The sequence below is a fragment of the Rattus rattus genome, chromosome 5 (assembly GCF_011064425.1).
Source record: "Rattus rattus isolate New Zealand chromosome 5, Rrattus_CSIRO_v1, whole genome shotgun sequence".
Lineage (NCBI taxonomy): Eukaryota > Metazoa > Chordata > Mammalia > Rodentia > Muridae > Rattus > Rattus rattus.
The window spans coordinates 153,276,604-153,290,287 of record NC_046158.1 but is presented as its reverse complement, the minus strand read 5'-3'; positions in this window follow the sequence as shown (position 1 = coordinate 153,290,287).

The window sequence follows — 13,684 nt, the reverse complement described above, 5'->3', positions numbered from 1 at the left end:
CACAGGTGCAGATGCAAGCACAGGTGCAGGCACAGACACAGGCGCAGGTGCAGGCACAGGTGTAGGCACAGGCAGATGCAGGCACAGGCAGGGAAAGTACAGGCACAGACAGGAGCTTTCTGTAAAGAGCTCTGGTATCACAGAAAATAATTTCAAGAACTGACAAATGAAATTAAGAACCTCTGCACAGCTTATGAGGGGGAAATCACTAAGTCAAAGAGGGAACCTTTAGAATAGGAGACAAGTCTTTACCAACCGAGCATCTGACAATGGAATGGCTCCTAAAACATCACAATAAATAAGCAATCGAATAAATTGAGTGGACATTTCTCAAAATCAAAATACACACGATCTATAAATAGTCGAAGAAACGTTCCACATTTGTGTATGTTACTTTCCTCATTACTGTCACAAAAATGTCATACAAAAGCAACTCATGAGAAGATGGGCTTATTTTTCCTCACAGTAAGGGAGACAGGTACAGCCCAGCACGTTAGTGGTGGCATGCTGCTGTAGCTATGGTTACAGGAGTATGATGTAGTTGGCCACATGGTATCTGCAGTCAGAAAGCAAATAAATTCCGGCGCTCAGCTCCCTCCCCCTCTCTCCCTTTTAATTCAGTGCAGGTCCCTGTCCCATGGCCTGGTGTCACTCATAGTCAGAGTGAGTCTCCTCAGTAAAGCCTCTGTGGAGATCCCTCAAAGAGTTATAGCTCCTGGGTGAGCCAAAAAGTCAATCCAGCCTGCCTTTGAGACTGACAAACAGAGTCCTTAGTCACCTAAGAAATGCAAATTAAGATTGCTCACCCCAGTCAGAATGGCTGTCACCGTGGAAACAGGAAAAATGCTGGTGGCTGGTGATGTGGGGACAGACAGGTCCTTAACCAGTGCTGGTGGGAGAGCAAAGAGGTCCAGGCACTGTGGGGTCAGGGAGGATTTCCTCAGCCATTCTATAGGAACCATTCTATGAGCCAGGCACATCCTGGTATATACCTGAAAAACAACCAAGGCCAGCAGGGGGACTTGTGGTATCCATGCTGCACTAACCAAGATGTGGGAAAACCTAGGTACCCAGCGAATGGAAGGAGGTAGCAAATGAATGCAGAGACACAACACAGTTCTACTCAGACAAAAGAATAAAAATTTGTCGCTTGAAGGAAAAGGGATGGAACTGGACACCACTGTGAAGTTAGGCAACTCAGGATATTAGACTTTGCCTTGTGTGTGTGATCTCTAGTTAAATGTATACATTTAGCAATGTACTACGTAATTTATATAAAATATTTATATATGGATATAAATTTATAAATTATAGTTATAAATGTATATATAAATTATAATTATAGAATATATAAATTATACATTGAGTTATAAATTATATAGTTATATAAAATGTGTTGCATAAGTATAATACTGTGCTATTGTATTTATTACACATTATAATGTATAATATAAATATGATAATATACAGTATATAATTGTATAGTTTGTGTATGGCATGAAAGTAGAAGTTGATGAAGGGGCAGGAACGATGCGATGGGGAGGGAGGGAAACAGAAGAGAGTAATGCAGGACAGTAAGACTAAATATCACCTGTTCTACACAGACTGTAGATTAAACTACGTTCTCTCTCCTCTGTGTGTGTGTGTGTGTCTGAGAGAGAGAGAGAGAGAGAGAGAGAGAGAGAGAGAGAGAGAGAGAGAGAGAGAGAGAGAAGATGAAATATCTCTTCAGAGGGAGGACCAGACTAGCAACGGGAGCAGGGATGGAGAGGGCATGGGGGAGATTATCAGCAAGGGCCAGGGAGAAATCGCTCAGTGGGGAAGAGCACTGGCCGCTCATCCACAGGACTCAGGTTGGATTCCCAGCATTCCCGTGGCAGCTCACAACCATTGGAAACACCAGTTTCAGGGGGATCTTGCTCCCCCTTCTGGCCTCCACAGGCACTGCATGCACATGGTGCCCAGACAGACATGCAGACTGACTACTCAAACGCAGGAAAATAAAAATAAATAGATCTCAAAAAAATAAAATAAAAAAGAGTAAGGTACATGCTCGGCTTGGTGGCGCACACCTTTAATCCCAGCACTCAGGAAGCAGAGGCAGGCAGACCGCACGCAGTTTGAATAGGAATCGAGTTCCAGGTCAGCCAGGGCTACATAGTGAGACCCTGTCTGGACAGTAGAGCGAGCTACAATTTTATGTATGCATAGAAGTGTCGCCGAGAAAGACAGAGGCTCCATCTGATTTGTTGCTCTCATTCTAAATACCTCAGCAAGTGTCTTTTATCAAAAGGACATTCTCTTTTGCACGTGACACATTTACTATTGAGTTTGACATTGGTAAACTAGACAAAGACGTCATCTACCTTCAGTAATCCATCTTCTCAGGACACCTAGAAACACTCTTGTCTCTTATGACCTCCACATCTTTGAAGAGTCAATTTTTTTTTCTTTTCTTTCCTTTTTCCTTTCTGGTTTTTGTTTGTTCAAGACAGGGTTTCTCTGTGTAGCTCTGGCTGTCCTGGAACTCACTCTGTAGGCCAAGCTGGCCTCAAACTCACAGCGATCTGCCTGCCTCTGCCCCCTAAAGTGCTGGGATTAAAGACGTGCACCACCATCACCCAGCGAGTCAACTTCATTTTAATTGAACATTTATATGAAATTTCTTCTTTCTCATATTAAAATAGGGCAGTCTTGATGGGGACACTATAGAAGTGACATAAATTCTCCTAGCATATTGTATTTGGTGGTGTACAAGCTCACTTGTATCTTTCTATCCCACTTTCTTTATCTAAACTATGAAAGCAGTAATTTACTCCACATAGACACCGTGCTAGCATGATTTAAACAGGGGAAAACTTTTTTCTTTCTCTCTTTTTTTCTCTTCTTTTTTTTGGGGGGGGGTGGTTTGTGACAGGGTTCCTCTGTGTGTCCCTGGCTGTTCTGGATCTCATTCTGTAGACCAGGCTGCCCTTGAACTCACAGAAATCCACCCACCTCTGCCTCTGATTGCTCAGATTAAAGGCTTGCACACCACCATGGGGCAAAGGAAACTCTCTAAGCCACCTGTTCTTAATCTGTGGATCTCGGCCCCTTCATAGATCGAATGTCCCTATCACGAGGGTCACCTGAGGCCATCAGAAAACACAGATATTTACACTATGATTCATAACAGTAGCAAAACTATAGTTATGGAGTAGCAATAAAAAATTCTTATGGTGGTGGGGGTCACCAGAGCTTGCGGAGGAACTGTAGCAAAGGGCGTCACATTAGAACGGCTGGAAAGCAAACCTCAGATCACAGGCTCTACAGACTCTCTCACAATGCAGGGCCTTCCTCTCTGCCTACCTCTCAGCCAGAGGTGCTGATAATCACTTGGCTAGTGCTTTTCTCTCCTCAGTTCCAGGGCAGTGGAACCTCTGCTCACAGACCAGGTAATGGAAGGAATAAACGCCATTCATTTAGACTTTGATCATGCTTTGAAGTGAGTCAGATCTATCTCAGATCTCCAGGTGGGTACACACAGGACCTCGTGTCTGTTTCCTGCTTTCCCTCTTGCTGCAGGCAGAGTAGATCAAACCAGAACAAGATGCACCCACCCAGCTCCCTTCCCCAACACATGCAGAAGCCTGGGTGCTGTGCCTGGGAGAGGGAGGTCTGTACACCTGATTCTCTGAAGGACCGTGGGATGACGCCGTTGCGAAGTCCCATCTGCCTTTCTATTGATTTCTCCATTGAAAGCGTCATCCTAACACGTCTCTTAGGGGTTTTATGCCAGTGGGGAGAAATGACTCATCCAGGAAAGGTTAGAAATCAGTATGTGCCGTATAAATGTAAAACCCAGAGTTGGGGGGCTGGACAGATAGATGGCTCAGGGATTGAGAGCACCTTCCGTCTTTAGTTTTGTATTTACTGTTATTGCTTTTCTTCTGCTGTGCTAAAACACCATGACCAAAGGCAATGTGTGGAAAAAATAGTTGCCGTATAGTTCCAGAGGGGTAAGAATCCAGGGCAGAGGCCCGGCAGCAAGCAGCAGGCACGCTGGGAGGACCATGAAGCTGAACACTCCTATCTCCAGCCATGATCTAACTAGAACTAGGGAGGGCCAACTAGCAATAGGATGAGGCTATACCTCAGAACATCCACTGTTCTGAGGGAGACTTCTTCCAGCAAGGCCACGCCTCCCCCAGAACATCCCCCAAACAACACCAACAACAAGTACACGAGCTTATGAGGACATTGCCGAAGGCCAGGTTGGACACCACGGGGTACACAGAGGAGGGGGCCAAGTGTGCAGTTGCCGACTGATCGCTTGACAGACTTCTCTGTGTGTTTGGTCAACGGAGCAAAAGTTCACCGAGCTCTGGCCACTTTACTCCCCCCCCCCATAGCTCCCCCCATCCCAGCAAAGTCTTTCAAGCCATGTAGAATTACAATGTGATCACGTCCATTTTCTTTCTACTGAATGTGAGAAAATAGTATGTTCCCCCAAAACCTTCTTCACATGAACCAACATTACGTGGTACAGGTAAAGAAAACAAATTATTCCCAAGAACCCATATTCATTCATAACTAAACAACTTGTTACAGATTAACAAAATGTGAGTGATCAAAGTAATTTTCCTTACGGGCAGGCAGCGATGTGGTCACAAAGGAAGGACCGATTATTTTTATTATTTATCTTCAAAAGCGATCTTATAAAAATCCTAAAAGAATCACAAATCCAAACTTTTACTTACAAAACAATCAGCCATTTCTACTTCACATCCTCAGAACGCTCATCACCAACAAATCTTATTAAATCAAACCAGGAAGCTGAGGGCAAAAACGGGCAGGAGGACTCCATTGCCTTGATCAGCTCAGCTACAGCAAGAGTCATGTCAGCCAGTGCAGCCGTTGATCCCGCTTCCTGACTTAAAAATGTCCCTGGCTTAGTTATTGAGTGTGCCTTTCTGAACCTGCTTTCAAATTGCTCCTGAAGATTTTCCACATCAGAGCCACTAGCAAAAACATCTTAACCTGTCTCTACTAACAGTTCATTCTTCTAAATGTTTTGTATAGGTGATGTGCATTCCTGACAACATACATTTCTAAATTCTTTCCTAGGGTGGCGATTGAGTCATTAATCTGCTCCGGTGACAATGCCATAAAGAGATCAAGATTATTACTGTGAGTGCCTGTGATACTGCCCCGTGAGGTGGCTGCAAGACCCCTTAGAGTTTTCATACAATTCTTAAATGAAGAAGGATGTGAGGGCAGCAAGCAGAGCGGAACTGCATAGCAGCATGAAGTCCTCAGCACCAATAGTCCTCAGGGCTGTGCCTCTCTGAGGCACACTCATTGTGGTTGTATTAACCAGCGGGCTGCATTCCATGAGTTCTGAAGTCATTTGTTGTTCCTCCTGCATGGCCTGCAATAGTACATCCTCATTTAAATCATCACATTGCTCTCCCGAGGACCAGGGCTTGGTTCCCAGCACCCACAATGCTGGATCCTGGGTTCAGGGAATCTGATACTTGCATGCGTGTATGTGCACCACATGCATGCAGTGCCTGTGGAGGCCAGAAGAGGGCGTCCGATCCCCTGGAGCTGGAGTTGAAATCAACTGTGGGAGTCACCTGAACTGAACTTGGGTCCTTTGGAAGGGCAACAAACAGGCTGTGAGAAATCTTTCCAGCCTCTAATTCTGTGAATATTTTTAATGCAATGCATATGGTAAATATTTTCTATAGCTTTAAATACATTTTTATTGTTTTGGGTTGTTTCTCCCAATGTCTTTTTTTTAAAAGATTTTACTTATTTATTTATTTATTTATTCTATATAAGTACACTGTAGCTGTCTTCAGACACACCAGAAGAGGGCATCAGATCTCATTACAGATGGTTGTGAGCCACCATGGGGTTGCTGGGATTTGAACTCAGGACCTTTGGAAGAGCAGTCAGAGCTGTTAGACACTGAGCCATCTCTCCAGTCCCTGCATATCTTTTATTTATTTGTTTATTTTATGTGTCTGGGTGTTTTTGCCTATATGTCTGTCAGTGCATGGTTTGCATGCCTGGAGACTATAGGGACCAGAAGAGGGCATTGGATCCCATGGGGCTGGAGTTGCATATGACTGTGGGCCACCATAAGGACACTGAGAATCAAACAAGGATTCCCTGAGAAAGAAGCCAGTGCTCCACACGGCTGAGCCGTCTCTCCAGCGCTCCTCTGCTTACCTTAATGGGATTTAGGACATCACTCCCACCATGGCTCCTCGTCAGGGTCAATATTTTCAAGTGTTTGCTTCCACTCTGTGGGTTGCTTCTCCTCCCTGATGCTTCTGCTAGACAGAAGCTTTTGAGTTTGCCAATCTAGACAATTTGGTGTGTGTGTTGGGAACAAGCAAAAGAAACTTGTTCTAAGTACTACCGTTTCTCTTTCAGACTCCATTCAGAGGGAGAAACTAAACTCAAGGTCCCAGACCCTAGGGGAGCTGGGGATTTCCCAATCAGCTGAGCAGCCTCTGTTGTAAACAGCTGTCCAAGTCGAGACAGCTCAAGGACAACTTGTAAGGAGACAGTTATCTGAATCCAGCCATGTCAAGGACGACTTCCCCATCTTGCTGGCAGAGTCAAACAATTTCATGTTCCCAGGCTTAGGGACAAACACCTATCCCGCTCTCCAAATGTTTTCTAATGTCTGCTAACCGATAAGGAGTACAGACATTACTGTTATCCAAACTAGGGTGCATACGTTGTAAAAATGCATAACCAATAGCCTATTATGCCTTAATTAACTGCATGCAGCTGACCCATTCCTTTATCCCCTTGTCACTCTGAGCTCTGTACCTGATGTCTAGGAGAATGAATTAAGGACCGTGAAGCCTGGTGTCCCGGATACAGCCCAGTCTCCAACGGGCACTCCCTCGCTTAACCCACTATGTCAGGATACAGTTGGATGACACTGCAGCTCCCCCCAGGTCCTCCCTTGCTTTGTGTCCCATCCTTTAAAAACGTTGTACAGTCTCTCTTCAGGGAGGTAGTTCCCTTTCTTCTCTCCTCCTAATTTGACCCTCACACACCCCTTCCTCCTTACCCCCTCCATTTCTCCTAAGAGAAGGGGAAAACCCAGCATGGGTACCAACCCTCCCTGGCTCACCAAGTCCAGTGCAGCAGGTCTAAGGTCATCCCCTCGCCCTGAAGCCAGACAAGGCAGCACAGCTGGGGCAAGGGGCTCCAAAGACAGGCAATAGAATCAGAGGCAGTCGCTTTTCAGTGTTTAGGGGACTCATACGGATATAAGTGGCACATCTGCTACAAAGGGGTGTGGAGTGGGCGTCCTAGGTCCGGCCCCTGCACTGTCACTTAGCTTGCTTGGGTCTGTGGATTATAACATGGTTACCTTGTGCTTGTGTCTGATATCCACTCATAAATGAGTATATAACATATGTGTCTTTCTGTGTCTGGGTTACCTCACTCAGGGTGATATCTTTCAGTTCCATCCATTTGCCCGCAAACTTCATTACAACTTTGTTTTTTGTGGCCGAGTGGTTATCTCACTGTGCAAGTGTAGCACATTTTCTTTATCCATACTTCAGTTGAGGTACGTCTAGGATGCTTCCGGTTTCCAGTTATTACGAACAAAAAAGCCGCTATGAACATTGTAGGGATAAATTTTTTGGCGACCTACTTTTAATAAGGGTTCAATCTCTCCTCCAGCCCCACCACCCAGCAGAGGTAGTGGAAGAGAAAAGTTATTAGGCTATGGGGGAGTGAACCTGTTCAGCCGTAGTTCACTGGGGGTGAGCTTGATCTTCTTTGACAGCAGTGCAGTCCCGTAGCAAACACCAAGCCTCCAAACCTGAGGGGAGTTTTCTCACATTCTACCCAACAGGTTCAAGACACCCAGTATCACCCCCACCAATCTCCTCAGGTCTGAAGAATTCACCAGAGGAGTTGGTGGCAGAAAGGGACGAACCACAGAGAGACCCAAAAGATGAACACGGCACCAGCAGGCAGAGACCAGTGATGAACCTATAAGAGCACTGAGAAGCTTTTAGATCTGAGATTCCTCGTTTGTCTATTCTCACTTTTGTTGCTTCTTGTCATATATATGTATATATGTATACACACACACACATACACATACATACACACACATACACACACACATGCACACATGTGCACATTCGCACACACACGCACATGCATGCACACACGTGCACACATGTGCCCATTCGCATACACACGCACACACCACACACACACACATGCACATGCATGCACGCACGTGCACACACATGCACACACACATACATGTGCACACAGCTGCCCAGACCAATGTCAGGGTGCTTTCTCCTTCTGTTTTCTTTTAGGACGTTTGTAATGCCAGGCAGTAGTGGCACGCCTTTAATCCCAGAACTTTAAGCAGAAGCAGGTGAATCTCCATGAATCTGAGGCCAGTCTGGTCTTCACAGTGAGTTCTGGGACTACACAGGGAAAATTCCACCTCAAAAATAAACAAACAAACAAAAAGAAAGTTTGCATCTACATTTCCCGGAACACGCTAGTCATTGTACATTGATCCTTGTCTAAAGGACGATACAGGGTCCATTCTGTTTGGAGATGTTCAGTTTCCACACATCTTCCATTGGAAGTACTTTTTTTCTATGCGTGCTCTTAGACAAGAGAGTCCTCTCCCCTAAGGTGCTGGACAGGTGCTAACGTCACTGAATCACTGTTAATGTCAATGGTGACATTTTATAGAAAGCCAAGTGGCTAGGGGCGGAGTGTTTTGACTCCATAATTGACAGCAGTTTAGACACCTGCTGTTAGCTTCCTCAAGAGAGGGACTGTCAGTGAAGCAGCCACCCGGATCACCTTTGCATCAGTGCCAACCGTTTTAAGTACTGTGCCCACCTTAGGGAAAGCCATACAATTGCAGCTGATTGCTGTCTTAGCACAAATCCAGCTCTGGAAACTGTCGTCCAGACAGAACTCTGTGAAATAGTTTATTTATGTGGAACTTCCTCTGTAACAGTTTCCACACAGGCCAGAGGGAGGGGAACTGGCCCCAGTGGCCTATCAGGGCAGCTGTTATGCCCGCTGCCAATGAGCAGTGCCAGGATTGCAAACACATCATCATTGTCACAAGGCCTGCTGTGAGAACGCACCTTTTTTAGAGTGTTTAAACAGGCTTAAACTCTATGTGCTGTCTTCCTGTGCTGTTCCTTCTGGTCTTGCAACACTAGGTCCAGTTAGGCTTATCTTCAATGGTCTTTCTAAATTTTAATTAATTAATTAATTTTATGTGTCTGGATTTATGCCTGCACAGATGTCTGTGTATCCATGCATGCAGTGCCTTTGCAGGCCAGAAGAGGGCGTCAGATTCCTTGGACCTGGAGTTACAGATGCCAGAAGCCATGGGGGTGTTCTCTTGCGAGAACAGCTGGTGCTCTTGATCGCTGAGCCATCTCTTCAGCCCATAGTGGCCTTTTCTCGTTTACTTTGATACCTGCCATGAGAGCAGACCGAGCTGGTAACATGTAGAAAGAAGTTACCGCAGACAACAGAAGAGCAGCACCGCAGGAGTGGCAGCAGTGTGGGGCTGACTAGAGGCAGGAACAGCAGAGCTGTAAATGGCAGCTACAGCAGGAGGCAGCAGCAGAGTGATGGCAGAGCCCCGTGGTGGCATCTGTGACCACAGTGACAGTCATGAAAGGCAACATTCTGCAGAGTAACCAGGACAGAAACAAGAGGAATGGCAGAAGAAACGCTGAGATGAGGTGGGAGGTAAACCAAAGGCGGCTAGAAGGCTGAAGCGAGCCGAAGAAAAAAAACATCAAGCCCGGGTTCACGGAAGAACTGCGGACAGCTGTAAACAGTCCATCTCTGTATGACCCTTGTAGGTAATGTTTCATTTTATTTTAATACCTGTGTGTGGGAATGTGTGTGGCACATGTGTGCGATACTCAAAGAGGCCAGAAGAGGGTGCTAGATCCCTAGTGCTATAGCAGTTATAATACTCCCACCATGGGTCCTAGCAACGGAAACTGAGCCCTTTACAAGAGCAGGAAGCGTTCTTAACCCGAGTTCTCTCTCCAGCCCTGATGCTGTTTCTTTTGATACTCTCTACTACAATATTAAGCTGTAGCCTGGAAAAATGCTAAGTAATGGGGCTACCTGGAGAGACAATAGTTTAGATTCCCGGGAGAGCCAGCTCTTGATTTTCACCTACCTCTGATGACGTCTGTGTTTGGTGTCGACGACGATCACTTTCCAAAGGCTCCTTGGGCAAGGGAAGGCTGGCACGGGTGAGGGTGACCCTGAAATACTCAGCCAGGCTGAGGTGTTTGAGAGAGGTCAGAGGCTCTGATCTGATGGCGGAGTTATCCTCTGCTGTGTCCCCACCGAGGGACCCAGAAGCACTGCACTGGATGCTGCCTGAGACCTGCCCATCTGAATTCTCTTCGCATCCGATGCCATGCTCCCAAGCTCCTGGTTACCTGCCGTCACTCAACCCTGCATCGAGCTGCAGGATCAACTCAGAGGCATTGTGGTTGCACAGAGTAGGAGGGACTCTAACCCCAGTGACTGCTTTCCACAGATATGGGCGAAAACTGGAGCGCCCCCCCCAACCCCCTCACCACTCCTCACCCCCCATCCCCGTGCCAGCTCATCTTCAGCAACATCAGCAGAAGTCACCTGCGGCCCCCTTGGTATTCTTTTGGGTCGTAAAAGGAGATGAGACCAGAGGAGGAGTGTTGAGAACAGAGGCGCACGCTCAGTTAATGAGACGCACTGAAGTCCTCAATGGCAGCCAGCCCAACCCAGGCCTTGTGATCAGAGTGGCCACAAAGATAAGGTTAAGGTACGGACAGAAGGAAGTTTGGCATAGGTGTTCTTGGGCTCACGTCTGCATTCAGGTGAGCATGAAAAATGAGAGACTCTAGAGAAAATTCTCACTTCCAGTCACACTAGTAACACACACACACACACACACACACACACACACACACAAATATAAATAAATAAATAAGTAAATAAATAAATAAATAAAACCTCCTTGTGTACAGTTATTATGAATTAGCTGTATCACCCTTACACTTCTCTGTATATTTAATAAGAATCTTCTTCTCCTCACTTCTTAAATCACCTCTGTTTTCCGCCTGTCTCCTGCTGTCCTTTCTTACCCGTTTGAACATTTACGCCATCATTCTTCAACAGGAAACCACGTGATTTTTTCATAATTGCACACATAGACCTCTTTTTGGTGTCTGAGAATATTAATGTCCTACATCATTCATGAACATTTTTTCCATGCAATTCCTTGATCAAAGTAGCAAAATGCTGTAGTTTGCATGAAGATTGTTCCCCCAAAGGCTCATGTGTTTAATAAACCCTTGGCCCCAAGCTGGTGGTACTGTTTTAAAAAGTTGTGCAAACTTAGAACGCAGGTTCTCTTGGAGGAAGCGGGTCAAAGGTGCCCAGCCTTGAGGCTTCATTGCCCAAACCCACTTCCTTTTCACACTCTACTCCTGGGGCAAATGGATGTGACACTCGGCCTTCCGTTCATGTCACCATGCCTTGAGTTCCTCACGGCGGTGGAATGACCCCTTGAACTGAGAGCCAGAATTAAACCCTTCCTCCCTCAGATTGCTCCTTGCCAGGTGTCTGGACATAGCACTATGAAGGGTAGCTGAAAACAGAAGTATTGCATTCCTAGATAAAAGAAAGCCAACGTTTCATCCGTCACATCTACATGGAGAGAGAACGCGATGCAAAAGAGAGTCATTTAAGCTTTCAAATAATACATTTAACTCAACAATGTCTCCGTCCCCAAATCCTCCGGATACTGAGGTGTGAATGAGAATTACCACACAAAAACATCAATAGGCTCTGTGAATATGCATATGGGTAACAAAGGCCTGTCCATGGGCAGGAAGAGGTTGACTCTTGACTCTAAAATCCACCGTCTCTGCAACCCTGGGAAGGTTCTACAGACTTGGTTTCTGTGTGTTTTCTCATCACTTTAACTGTAAAGGTAGAAATAGATCAAACCTTCCACATTGTCAGCAGGTGCACGGTGTAGTATGTCCGTCTGTCTATCTCCTCAACCTTGTTCCCCAGTCACATTTTAGCAACCCTGGTAGTTCAGAATGGCCCATTTACCATTCAGTTTATGATGAGTGTTAATTTCCATCCCTGGGAGGACCGTGAGTCAAAGGACTTGTCTGTCCATCTAAGTGAAGCCCTGGGCTCTGGGTGAATTGGGGGATTGATGGAGGAGCCAGAAGTAGAAATCAGAATCCAGGCAGTAATCTAGGCATCGGCCATGACACTGCCTCTACTGCCTCCAAGGATGGAAAATGTAGGAAATATTTCAGGGTGTGTGTGTAGTGTGTGTGTGTGTGTGTGTGTGTGTGTGTGTGTGTGTGTGTGTGTGTGTGTGTGTGTGTGTGTGTGTGTGTGTGTGTGTGTGTGTACATGTGTGTATGTGTGTGTTTGTGTGTGTATGTGTATGTACGTGTGTGTATGTGTGTGTATGTGTGTGTACGTGTGTGTATATGTGTGTGTGTGTGTGTGTATGTGTGTGTGTGTACATGTGTGTGTGTTTGTGTACGTGTGTGTGTGTGTTTGTGTACGTGTGTGTGTACACGTGTATGTGTGTATTGTGTGTGTGTGTATTGTGTGTGTGTACGTGTGTGTGTGTGTTTGTGTGTGTGTGTCCATGCCTGTGTGGCTGTGGTGCATGTGGAGGTCAGAGGTCTTCCCCAATTATTCTCTCTTATTTTCTGATCTAGGGACTCTCAACTGAGCCTGGAGGGTTCTGGTTTAGCTGGGCTGAATGACCACCAGGGCGATGTCTGCCCCTGCCCCTCCAGGACTGGCACTATAGACATGTGCTACCACACAGCTTTCTGTCACATCCGTGCTAGGGCTATAAACTCAAGTCCTTTTGCTTCTGTGACAACTGCTTTACAGACTGAGCCACCTCCACAGCCTGGTTTTTGCTTTTTGGTTTTTTGTTGTTGTTGTTGTTTTGTTTTAGAATAAGGAAGCGAGTTGAGTGTCTCCAGCTTTTCCCCCACTCTGTGAGGTCAAAAGTCGCTCAGCGACCTTTAGAACTAGATTATCTGAACCGTTCACTGCAACCCGAATGGTAAACTACCTAGAAAATAACTTTAAAATATGCAAAAGGGGGATGGGGCGACCACAGTGACACCCTAGAAAATATCAAACAAATGCAAAAGAAGTTGGTGTTTGACTCATCAAATAATAAAAGGGTAGAAAGTAGCAGAAGCCCGTCCTACAGTAGCCACCTCATGCAGAAATATTAAATTACAGGCTGTCAGCAACTTAGCACCTGGGAGACAGAGAGCAGGAGGTTATGAGTTTAAGGTCAGCCAGAGACAACAGTGAGATGTTGTCTCAAAAAGGAGAAAGACAAAGAAAATACTTCTGGGGCTGGGGCGATGGCTCAATGGTTAGTGGTTAAGAGCACTGGCTGCTCTTGCAGAAGGAGGACACGGGGCTTATTCCTAGCACCTATACAGCAGCTCACAAGCATCCAGGGCATCCTATGACCTCTTCTGACCTCCACAGGTTTTGCATGAGCACAGTGCACACACAGACACAGGTGCAGCCAAACGCTCACGCACAAAAAAAAAATAATAATAAAATAAATCTTTTCGCGTAAATA